The following is a 13,209-nucleotide window of genomic DNA, read 5'->3' on the forward strand; positions in this document are numbered from 1 at the left end:
AAATTAAAAATTGACAAAAATGTTAATTAGGGCAAAATATAGGGGATCCAGTTAACGGAGACACATCAGAACCAGTTAACTTTGGCCACTTAAGCGGCTGCCACAATTCACCAAAGTTTCATGGATGTTATGACCCCCCCGATTTGGTTTGCTATCTTATTTTGAAATTGCTAACCCGTCATGACCTGCTGACAGCCAGACTCAACAAATTCGATGATAAGCCATTAAATTACTGGGCATGGAAGTCCACATTCTCTAATGTCTCTGAAGACCTCAACATCGAGCCTAGTGAAGAACTCGACCTACTGGTGAAGCAGCTTGCACCCACGTCTGCTGAACATGCAGGAAGAATAAGGCCAGTTCATATCAAACACACCAGTACCAATCTCATTTCAGTCGGGCAAAGACTGGAAGCGTGCTACAGATCCACGGAAGCAATAGAGTCTGCTCTCTTCAACGAACTCAAACCCTTCCCGAAATTTTTAGCAGGGAGCCCCAACATCTGCGAGAGCTAGGAGACCTGCTGTTAGTGTTGGAGGCAGCCAAAACTGAAGGCTATTTACCTGGCTTGTCTTACCGAGACACTGAACAAGGGATTAGTCCCTTCATAAAGAAACTTCCCTTTAGTCTTCAGGGGAAATGGATATCACAGAAAACCAGACACAAACTGGAAAAAGGCAAGACAACAGAATCTGCAGATGCTGGAAATAAATAAAAACACAAAATGCTGGCAGAACTCAGCAGGCCAGACAGCATCTATGGGAGGAGGCAGTGATGACGTTTCGGGCCAAAAACCTTCATCAGGAGTGAAGTAACGTGGGATGGTCAAAGGGGATAAGAAGTGGGGGGAGGGATGAAGTAGAGAGCTGGGAAGTGATAGACTGAAGGGAAATAGGCTAGGGGGAAGGTGGAGAATTATGGGAAATAACAGAGAAAGAAAGGTAGGGCTGGGGGGAAATTATAGTGAGGGGGGAAAAAGAGAGAGAAAGAGAACCAGACTAAAATTATAGATAGGGATGAGGTAAGGGGGGCAGGGGTATCAACAAAGGTCTGTGAGTTGAATGTTCATGCTGGCAGGTAGGAGGCTACCTAGGCGGGAGATAATGTATTGCATTTTTGAATAGCATTTTTGTAGTAGACATCGGTGGATAGGCTGTCTCCAGAGATAGAAACAGAAAGATCTAGAAAGGGGAGGGAGGTGTCGGAAATAGACCAGGTGAATTTGAGGGCGGTGTGAAAGTTGGAGGCCAAGTTAATGAAGTCGACAAGCTCAGCATGCATGCAGGAAGCAGCACCGATGTAGTCGTCGATGTAACGTAAGAACAGAGGAGGACAGATACCGGTGTAGGCTTGGAACATAGATTGCTCCACATGGCCGACAAAAAGGCAGGCACAGCTTAGACCCATGTGGGTACCCATGGCTACACCTTTAGTTTGGAGGAAGTGGGAGGAGCCAAAGGAGAAATTGTTAAGGGTGTGGACTAATTCTGCGAGGCGGAGAAGAGTGGTGGTAGAGGATGACAGCCTATCCACCAATGTCTACTACAAACCTACAGACTCTCACAGCTACCCAGACTATTCCTCCTCCCACCGTCTCCTGCAAAAATGCTATCCCTTTCTCTCGATTCCTCCGCCTCCGCCGCATCTGTTCTCAGGTTGAGGCCTTTCATTCTAGGACAAAAGTGATGTCTTCCTTTTTTAAAGAAAGGGGTTTCCATTCACTATCAACTCTGCCCTCCATCGCATCTCCCATATTTCACGCACCTCTTCCCTCACCCCATCCCCCCGCCAGCCCAGCAAGGATAGAGTCTCCCTGGTCCTCACCTATCACCCTACCAGCCTACAGATCCAACGTATAATCCTCCGTAACTTCCGCCACCTCCTACAGGATCCCACCAGCAGACACATCTGCCCCTCTGCCCCACTCTCGGCTTTCCACAGGGATCGCTCCCTAAGTGACTCTCTTGTCCATTCATCCCCCCCCATCCCTCCCCACCGAACTCCCTCCAGGCACTTATCCCTGCAAACGGAAGAAGTGCTACACCTGCCCCCACACTTCTTCCCTCACCACCATCCCAGGCCCCAGACAGTCCTTTCAGGTGAGGCACCACTTCACCTGCGAGTCAACTGAGGTGATATACTGTATCCAGTGCTCCCGATGTGGCCATTTATACATTGGGGAGACCCACCGCAAACTGGGAGACCGTTTTGCCGAACACCGGTGCTCAGTCCCCCAGCAGTGACGGGATCTCCCTGTGGCCACACACGTCAATTCCACAGACCACTCCCACTCCGATATGTCTGTCCACGGCCTCCTCTACCGTCAAGATGAGGCCACGCGCAGGTTGATGGAGCAATACCTTATCTCCCGCCTAGGTAGCCTCCTACCTGCCGGCATGAACATTCAACTCACAGACCTCAGTTGATACCCCTGCCCTCCCCTTACCCCATCCCTATCTATTATTTTAGTCTAGTTCTCTTTCTCTCTTTCCCCCTCACTATAATCTCCCCCCAGCCCTACCTTTCTTTCTCTTTTATTTCCCATAATTCTCCACCTTCCCCCAGCCTATTTCCCTTCAGCCTATCACTTTCCAGCTCTCTACTTTATCCCTCCCCCCACTTCTTATCCCCCCCCCCACCTCGACCGTCCCATGTTACTTCACTCCTGATGAAGGGTTTTGGCCCGACACGTCGTCACTACCTCCTCCCATAGATGCCGTCTGGCCTGCTGAGTTCTGCCAGCATTTTGTGTTTTTACAAACTGGAAAAAGATTTTTTTGTGAAAGCCCTGAGTTCAGTTGCTGGCATCCTTTACAGATGTAAGAAAGGTGATTTAACACAGGGGTTCTCTACCCTTTTTTTATGCCGTGAACCAATGCAATTAAGCAAGGAGTCCATAGACCCCAGGTTGGGAACCCTGATTTAGAGCAAGGTTGTAAAAGTATAAGGGTATAAAAACTGAAGAACATTTCTAATCTTCATGAACATTGTATGTATTTCAGTTGTCCATATATTATACTAATCAGATATCTAATAAAATGGCAAAAGGCCATACTGGATTTTCAGATAGCTTAGCTTGTAGATGAAGGACAATCAAATGCCAAAAGTAATTATACAATTAAGGTTTATTTGTTTTGGGTTGTAATGAAGTTTAATGGCTCATATCATGTAGCAATATATTGTCCATAATTAGAAAATAGAACTTGAAGCCTTAGAATACATCAGATTCTGTAACAAGCTCAAAGTTCAAAAGTTCAAAGTTAAAAGTAAAATTTATTATCAGAGTAAATGCATGTCACCACGTACAACCCTGAGATTCTTTTTCCTGCAGACAACCTTAGCAAATCTATAGAACAGTAACTGTAAACAGGATCAATGAATAACAATCTGTGCAAATGCAAATATAAACAAATAATGAGAGCATGAAATAACAAGATAACTGAAGCACATGGAGGTCTTAACTCATTTTATGTACTATATGTTAACAGTCCATGTGATCTTCATGAATTGATCATATTTTGTGTATAAGTGAGCTGCAGGGAAAACCATATACCAGTCACAAATTTCCAAGAAAACAATATATACACGTGCCTGGGTATCATTGCCAAGTTCATTTTGAAGATGTAGAGATTCAGCTGGATGAGGTGTTGGCCCACCACCACAGAGCCCCGATTAGTTATCCCTTTTTTGCCCTTGCATCACTTCCCTGTGTTAACATCTTATGGTGTTAACTGAAGCTAAAAATTGTCAGTGACCTGAAGGAAAGCTATATTCACATTATATTTACCCTATATTCGTATAAAGTTTGATATGCTCCAGCTGATTCTTGCTAGGGAATTGCTTCTGCATTCTTGCTTCTACATTTTTTCTACTCTAGTTTCAAAGGAACATGAGCAGAAATCCTGAAGAACATTTGTGAAAGCTATTTATACTATTTCACCAGGTTAAAGTTATAGCAGGAGGCTACAAAAATCCTCTTATTATTTTACCTCATTACATTTTGGAGAGTGTAAGAAGGATAGAAATTTTATGAAATGTTTTGTAATCTAACTAGCATAATTCTTTCCATACCAAGGACTAATTAAGATAATCTTCACCATAGGCAGATGGTATAGGTAACAGCCAAAAATCAGTATCCAAATAGTAGTATATGCTTTTATTTATAGATCTACAGCAAATTTTCTCTTTTTTTAAACTCATTTGTAGTCGATTAAATAACATTAATGCACTCTCTGGAAAACATTAAGACAAACTATACATGCCAGCGTCTACATTTTGGAGCATTTAGATCTTCAGTTACTGACAAATGAGTTTACATTAGAATAATTCATTTTCTGTTCATTGTGCTTCAAAAATTAGAAGCTGGAAAATGGAAAAAAAAAGGTTTTATTTATCTTAACAAACATTAAATTGCAGATCACGAGTATGATAAATAAATGTTTTTCCAGTAGTGTTTAAGGGCTTTTGTAACATTTACTTGGAATAATATGTGACTGACAAACATTATTGCATTATCTATTAAAACTAACTTTTATCGTGAATTATATTCCACGTGGGATTGATATAAATGTGGATAAAATAACTCATTTTTAATGCAAACAAAGTACAGTTTAGTTTTGAAGACATCTTGATCAATGTAACTTTTGGCTTAATTTTTATATACAAAACAAACACGTAAAGAATTCTGATATAGTTACAGATGTTAATGTCAAGTATACAGTACTGTCCAGAAGTCTTAGGCACGTATATATAGCTAAGGTACCTAAGAGTTTTGCACAGTAGTGAAGTAATTTTCTGTATTGCACTATACTGCTGCCACATAAGAATCATGATATATGATGATAAACTTGATTTTGATATGTATTTATTTTGTAAACTGAGAGTGGAAGGGAGTAGTGAGAGGAGAATCATGGTTGGGAAAAGGGGAAGAGAGAGGGATAGGTGTGGGAAGCAGCAGAGAGAGATTCTGTAATTATTAATAAACCGAATGCTGGAATCAAATGAATTGCCTGGTGTCTCAGGACAGGGTGTGTTTACCCCCCCCCCTCACTGCCCCCCACCTCTGTCAATCTTTTGTCTGTCCCATACTCCCCCCACTGCACTCCACTCTCACCATTCCCAACATCCTTTGCTCCTGCCAAATTTACAAACTCACTCTCCTCTCTATGTTGACTAATACAGTACCATGCCAAAGTCTTAAGTACTCTAAACCAAGATTTTTGAACAGTACTGTATGAATTTATGATTTAGTATCAGTACATCCTTTAGTTAAATGTTATAGCATTTTATATATTAGAAAACAACAGACATCCCACCTCTCCTGGAAGTTCCAGGAGTCTCCTGCATATTGATAGCGGCTCCCTGACGCCCGCAAATTATATACAATACCTCAGAAATCAATTTTTTTGAGAGAAAGAGGAAGAGCAAGAGGGAGCATCCTCATTGGTCACTCTTTGTGCTAAGTAGACCTATCAGTTTTCTCTGTGGGTGGGCTTTACAGTCAACCTCAAAAATAATGACAGTGTCACTCGCTGCACTGTTTGCAACAGTGACTTTTCTATTGCCCATGGTGGGTTAAGTGACTGGAAAAGACATGTTGAGGTGAGTTTAACGGGTGTCATTTGTTCATTAGCATAGCTAATGTTATTTAAACTATCTGGCTAGGTGCTAAGGGGCTACTCTATTGATGTCCTACGTGATGAGGACAAACTCCTTGTAGACTTGCTTAAAGTTGTAATAGAATAAAAAAAATTATTCCATGATAATATAATTATAAGTACATATTTTAATGTCACATTTTCTACATATACCCATCTTGGTTTACAGATTAGACAAAATCACTAAACGAAGTATTACATACACCCTTGGAGGTTGAACAGAGTGGGGTATGTGGTTGCAGGGGGTCAGGGTGCTACCTCCCTGCAATGGTGGTGCTACCTCCCTGAAATGAGTTTTTGCAGGGTGGGATGTCTGAAAAAGTACAAAATTTTGGAGTATTACAGGGAAGATGGCAGATGGGTACTCAGTCAATGGAAAAAAAAAACAACTGCTTTCCTAACCAAATTGAGTCCTTAGACCCAAATCCCCGGAGCAGCTCAGAGTAGGCCCAAGACCTCCGTATTCAGTTCATTATATTAGCGGGGCAAGTCACTGCAAAGTTCACAGACATGAAGTACAGCAGCCAGGGGCAGCCTCATAGCCTCATCGCGGAGAGTGGAGCTTCCATACTACCTGTGCTGACGTTTATATTGTCCGCGCCTCACCATGGGACGTGGGCCCCAGAGCGATGCATCACTCCTGGCCTGGATTTCGCTACCAGAGAGGCCATCCTCGACCTCTCCAAATCAGCTCAGTGCGTAGAGCGATTTAACCTCAGCCAACTCTCAACACCCTGCCTTTCCAGTCTGTCTGGGCAAGTGTTTAAATTATCCAAATGTCATATTATATCTCACATAAGGACCCAGACCTCATCACAATGAATCACTCTGGACCTAGAACATGCCACCCAGTGATTTGCTTCGGACCTGGAATTCATTGCCAATGAAGTCGTTCTTGCCCTCACCAAATCAGCTTGCTGCTTAAAGAGATCCACCCTCCCACCCAGGTTAGTTGGATAGGCATCGGAACTCCTCGTCTTCTTCCCTCTGAATTGTTCACTCCAACCAGCACAACTCAAACTCTTAAGCGCATCGATTTTGCAGCACAGCAGCAGGGCACATCTTGAACTAGAAGAATGCATGAGTTATAAATCCTACACTGAAATATTTGCCATTTTATTTTGTTTAAAATATATCTTGGTACATATGCTCCATTTGGCCAAGATCAGTGATTCTATGAATTTCTTTGATTCTTACATATGGTGATTCATAGATTTTGCATCAATCTATGCAAGAATACCTTGTGCCATCAATCCAGTTGTCTAAGCTCAATGCTCCCTGTACTTATCTTCAGTTGGACTCCAAGCAGACTATCATTGTCACGTAGTAAATATTATATTGCTAATAAAGAACATTTCCCTTTTACTTCTCATAGCACTCAGTAATGGATCAATCAGATAGAGCATATACCATCCTCAATATTTTTCTGTGGATCCAACTCTTCCAAGTTTCTCAGTGGGATACAAGATTTGTGACTATATGCAGATGTGGTCAGATTGGAGATGCATAATTGCACCGAAATGTCAGTCAGATACCAATCTCAGACTACTGTAGGGATCTCAAAAGAGACTTATTGGTGGAATACTTAGGATACTACCTGCACAGGGGAATAGGGATCCAAAAAGAATGTGTCAGGTAGTGCCCCTAAACCCACCTGCCAACTTATCCCAATATAATTACCATGCAGCTAATGCATTAGAACCCTCATCCCTCTGTATTATCTTCTCAGAGTTTAACCGGTTTGGCATGGACTAGATGGGCCAAAGGGCCTATTTCTGTGCTGTAATTTTCCTTAACTTCATGACTATAGTCCTATTTGTCTCCCCTACAGCACCTAGTAGAGCATGTCCATCATAAACATCAACATTTCAGCTCAGTGCACTGTAATGTGTGAAGATTTTTAATTCCAGACCCATCAGAAATGTTCACAAGAGGCTGACCAAATTGATACTAGATATTGAGACAAAGTTATGAAGAAAACCTCAAGTGACAAATTTAATTTTTCTCAAGAAAAGAAGATTCAGGTGATATGATTCAGTTTTCAAATAATAAAAGACATAAATGTGATGGAAGTAATGAAGCTTGGAACCAAGATCAAGCAACTGTAGGCTAAAGGGCAGATATATAAAATTCACAAGGCCAAAGCTACTTTAGAGATAAAGCCATTTTTTCTGTCCATGGGGACTGAGGCATATCAAACAGATATTCCAAGAATATAATTGATGTGAGGTCATATTACAGCAGAAAAAAATCCTGTTATTGTTTGTAATGTGTAGAGTCATAGAACACTACAGCACAGAAACATGCCCCTTGGCCCATCTGGTCCATGCTGAACTATTAATCCGCCTAGTTTCAGCGACCTGAACCCAGACCATAACCCTCCATGCTCCTCCCATCCATGTATCCATCCAAATTTCTCTTAAATGTTGAAAACAAACCCACATCCACCACTGGCAGCCCATTACACACTCTCACTACCCTCTGAGTGAAGAAGATCCTCCTCGTGTTCCTCTTAAACATTCCACCTTTCACCATTAACCCTTGACCTTTATTTGTAATCTTACCCTAACTCAGTGGAAAAAGAGGTATTCTGTACTGGCTGCCTATCCCCCTTTCCCCCTCCTGATGGTCACCCAGTTACCTGTGTCCTGCACCTAGGGTGTAACTTCCTCCCTCTATGTCCTGTTGATCAACCCCTCAGCCTCCCGAATGTTCCGGCTCCATTTCCCTAACCCAGTCTATTAGAAGCTGCAGCTGGATGCACTTCATGCAGGTGTAGTCATCACTCAGCTCTCTGATTGGCCAGGACCCAGCAGAGACTAGCGGCCAACATGACAGCCAACCAATCGGAACAATCAGTCAGACCAATATAAATGCGAGCGCTCAGCAGAAGCAACACTCAATTGCGCACTGATGATGTAATCACGACTGGTGGCAAAGCTTTTGCTACCTAACCTCCAGACTCGGTGAACAACCCAACTAACCAACATTCCTTAACATTCTCACAAAGTACTAATGAGCTCTTCTACTTGGTTCAGGTGGTCAATAAAAGCATTGCTGTCAGGTAGTCAGGTTAGATTATGATTTTATTCATATTTTTTCTGATTTGAGTTGAATTTTTTAAGTTTTGACCTACTGTATTTTGGCTTAGTGTTTCTCTAGAGGCTGGAGCGACTTAGCTGTTATATTGCGGCTAGATCTGAACTACCTTCCAGACTAACCTCCCATGAACTCTGCCCACCTGTATTTACCTGAGCTGGCTACAGGCAGCCTAGTGAGTCACAAACCATAAGCCTGCAGCAAGGCCTCGGTGGTGAGTAAGTCTGGGGTGGCGTACCTCTGAGTTCTCACCACTTCCGACAAGAACATTTCGTAAGACCAAGATTTGCAAAAGTTATTTAGACTTTGAAACTGTTTTTAAGTTACTTTCATAGTTAGAGACATTAAAAAAATTCGTAAGGTTTCTTGAAATAATGCAAAATATATACTGACAAAGTGAATGAAAATAGTTGGAATACATTAGATTGTGAAATTATTAAAAACACGAAAATGAAATGTCTAATTTGAAGGTACCTAAAGAAATGGGCATTAGGTAGATTGAACTTAGCAGAAACGATTATCAATGAAAAGATCTTCAAAATGCCTAATGCCCTTTCTATACCAATCATGAAATGTTGAATCATGCATAGAAGGTAAAAAAAAGATGATTATGCAAGTTAGGACTAGAAAGGGAGAAACCATGAAGACCATTACATTTTTTAAACTGGGCCCATTTTCTCCTGCAATGCCTGAGAAAAATGTTGTGGATCTGTTTCTTTCTATTAATCCATTGGGTAAAGGCTTAATATCATTTACTCGTGATAAATTAGTGCCCCTACGGTGCTCTGATAAAATTAGAACGGCTTGGGAGCATGACTTAAATGTTTCTTTATCTGATGCGGTTTGGGACTCAATTCTCAAGTCAGTTAATTCAACATCTCTTTGTGCTCATCACTGTCTTTTACAGTTCAATATTGTACATAGGGCACTCATGTCCAAATCTAAATTGTCCCGATTTTACCCTAATATTTGTCCTGTTTGTGATAAGTGTGAAGGTGGCGAGGCTTCTCTTATCCATATGTACTGGGCCTGTTCTAGTCTAGAGAAATTTTGGAGAGGAGTTTTCTTAACCTTATCTCACATTCTTAATTGCCACTTAGAACCGAACCCTCTGATTGCACTTTTTGGTACCTTGGGTGAGGCGGATATACATTTGAGTCCAACTGAACGTCGAACGTTATCTTTTGCTTCTCTGGCTAGACGTTTAATTCTTCTCAGGTGGAGAGATGTTGCCCCACCCACTCATGCTCAATGGCTTAATGATATTATGTCCTGTTTAGATCTTGAAAAAATTAACTACTCACTTCTCAATTCGGACATAAAGTTTCATAAGGTGTAGGGACCTTTTCGTGAATATTTTCGTAACTCCTCTTTAGATTAAGTCTTCTTTTTCAGTCCCTTACTTTCAGCTTTTTTTTCTTTCTTTGGTAGTAGCCATTATTATCTTTTGTTCTTATTTTCATTTACAGTTTTGGGGGTTTGAATGCTCCAATTTATATTTCCTACATCTTGCAGTGGTTGGTCTGGAGTTTATTTTTCTGCGGGGTGGGGAGGATACTAAATTTACATGACTTTATTTTGGGTGCTTTCTCATCATTATTTTGAACTATATTATTGAATGTTTATCTTGCACTGTATTAATCTTTATTTTGTAGTTGGGCTTTTGTCATAGTAATTGTAGAAATGCATAAAAATATCAATAAAAAACATAAAAGCAAATGAAGAATAAAATATAGAGAACTTGATTTCTTTAAATTTCCATGCTGGGAATCCAGTTGAAATGAATGGAGTCTCTGATTCTGTACCAAGTCAGACTGACTTAGGACTGGAGCAGCAGATTCCTCTGCCTTAAGCAGCTGGAGTGGAGAGGCTGATCCTTGATTTGCAGTCTGTGAGTGACTTTACACTAATGGTTTCCAACAGACTACAAACAACACAATGCATCTTCGTTCACAACCATTATATTGATGATATGGTTAAGTAAGATAGAATAAATGGGAATATTTGTGAGATTCTTTGATCTGTTAGATTGGATGGTCTACATTGTCTTACAAATGCTGTATTATGATATATACATTTAATCACATTTTTCTTGCTTACATTGCAACAGATATTGACAATATACAATCAAACCTTCCCAAGCATTATTCTAAAATAAACTGGATAGAGTCAAATTTCAGGTTTATATATCATGTGTACCTTGAAACATACGGTGAAATGTATTGTTTGCGTTAACAACCAATATACCAAGGGTGCGCTGGAGACAGCCCACAAGTGTCACCAACATAGCATGTCTACAATGCTTGGCAGAGTGATGATATTTGAAACATTAACCTCTCTTAATATTTCAATTCATGGCTGTTCTGTTATTTCTGCTTAAGCATAGATATTTGCAATGCAAAAAACACAAAGTAAAATGGTTTATAAGGATAGAGTACAGCCAGTCTTTCCTCCTTTCCTCCGCAAGATTAGCTTTGAAATCCTTTCTTTCCCAACTGCAAATACAAATAAGATTATAAACCAGGGATTAATACTTCCCCATCTTAAGTCTTCAAAATATGAAGGATCCATATGATGTTTGAAGCCCTCCTCTTGATTTGTGACAATTGTAATCATATTAGCTATAACATGTCCATTTTTTCACTTGATATAGTTTCATTTGTCCATTATCTGCCATGTTGTATGATGTAGGCAATCATGGTCTTTCCATGATCAAGATTGTTCTTGGGATATTTTTCTGCAGAAGTGGTTTGCCATTACCTTCTTCTGGGCAGTGTCTTTACAAGGTGGGTAACCCCAGCCATGATTAATATTCTTCAGAGGTTGTCTGCCTGGCATCAGTGGTAGCATAGCAAGGACCTGTGATTTGCACCAGCTACTCACAGGACCATCCACCACCTGCTCCCATGGCTTCACTTAATTCTGCCTGGGGGTGAAAGTACAACTTGCCCAAGGGTGACCTGCAGGCTAGCAGAGGGGAGGAGTGCCTTACACCTTTTTGATGAAGGTCTATCTCTCTCTGTCACCCGATAAATTAAGGAAGAAAATTATTTGGTGGTCAGCCTCCTTCTGCACTGGAAATGTTTATATTTAGTTAGAACAGTCATTTGTATGCCAAAGAGTGTGAGAGAAAACACCTGAAGCAATATTCTATTGACATGAGATTCTGCAGATGCTGGTAATCCGGAGAAATACACACAAAATGCTGGAGGAACACAGCAAGTCAGGCAGCATCTATGGAAAGAGTTGACCCAAAATTAATTAAGGAAACAATATTAATAATTTCACAGAAATCTCGACAATCATTCCAACATTTTTTTCTTCCACATTTTTCACTAGTATTGTGTAAAAGTCTTAGGTGAGAGTGCAGACTTTTGCACAGTATAGTATTTGACAAAGTGGATCAGAGAGTGAGTTTGTAAATCTGGCAGGAACAAAGGATAATGGGAATGGTGAAGGTGGAGCGGCGGGGTAGGGGTTTGAGACAGATGGCAGACAAGGAGTGCCGGGGTGAGAGTGGCACAGACAGACAAGCCCAGCACTGAGACACCGGGCAGGTCATTTGATTCCACACAATACAGATTTCCTAAAACAGCCTCAGCTGTCACTGCTATTGTGCAGATGCTGAACTTTGCAATTCTCTTGCCAAAACACTCCTTCTCCATTCCTTTCATTTATTTAAGATGCTGCATTAAACTTACAGGGTTTTATACCATAGTCCTATTGTTTCCTTTCCATCTGCAGTACGTTGGGTCATTCCACCTTGTTAAAATGCTTCTGCATATTGTTGAGTAGTAATCAACATATTTTGACTTGATTAACTCTTCACTGGGTATTTCACCTCCTAAGTGAGTCACAGACAAGAGGTAGTGCTATTTTAACTTGAACTGTGTAAGTGACAGATCACACTATTTAATATCTGTGTGAATATGTTTATTGTGATTCAAACATATTGCATACAGCTTCAATGTGTTCTCTCTATGGTCACTCTCTACAGAAGGCCACGCCACTATGTCATTGCTGACAGAGGATGTTATGGAAATTCTGAGAGTTATGTGATTATTGGTGTGGACTGTAGTTCAAATCGGTCTCCATCAGTTTTCTGTGTTTCCTTTCTTGTTGCCAATTGGCATATAAGAGGGTTGAGGTTTGATGTGCTTGTTACCATTTTCCAGTCTGGGGGATTTGGGGTTTGATGTCCTTACCGGTGTTTTTCAGTGTGGGTGATCTGTTAGTTTTTTTGTGTGTGAAAGAGGGGGTTGGAGCTTGATGTTAATGTTGCTGTTGTTTTCCTTGTGTGTGATATGTAAATTTTATTTGTGAGTGAGGGGATTGAAGATTTGGGGAATAACGTTCTAATTGTCCTTTTCTGTGGGGGCAATCTGTTACTTTTCCTGTGAGGGAGGGGGCTGGGGGTTTGGGAACTAATGCCCTCTTCTGTGAGGGTGATCTG

The 13,209-nt window shown here is 41.0% G+C and overlaps 2 protein-coding genes across 16 annotated transcripts in view; one reads left to right on the plus strand and one right to left on the minus strand.

Moving 5' to 3' along the window:
• The window catches only part of LOC132404908 (GTP-binding protein Rit2-like), a 328,089-nt gene that overhangs the window by 232,050 nt on the left and 82,830 nt on the right, over window positions 1–13,209 (plus strand). The window lies entirely within an intron of this gene.
• LOC132404906 (uncharacterized) overlaps window positions 1–13,209 on the minus strand; it is a 64,064-nt gene that overhangs the window by 20,622 nt on the left and 30,233 nt on the right. Inside the window, exon 6 of one of the 8 annotated variants that reach the window (XR_009515703.1) lies at window positions 10,410–11,990. The exons of the other annotated variants lie outside the window; for them this stretch is intronic. The gene's annotated coding sequence lies outside the window, so the exon portion shown is untranslated. Of the gene's footprint in view, window positions 1–10,409; window positions 11,991–13,209 lie in introns of those variants that run through there. 8 annotated transcript variants of the gene reach the window in all.

The sequence above is a fragment of the Hypanus sabinus genome, chromosome 14 (genome assembly GCF_030144855.1).
Source record: "Hypanus sabinus isolate sHypSab1 chromosome 14, sHypSab1.hap1, whole genome shotgun sequence".
Classification (NCBI taxonomy): domain Eukaryota; kingdom Metazoa; phylum Chordata; class Chondrichthyes; order Myliobatiformes; family Dasyatidae; genus Hypanus; species Hypanus sabinus.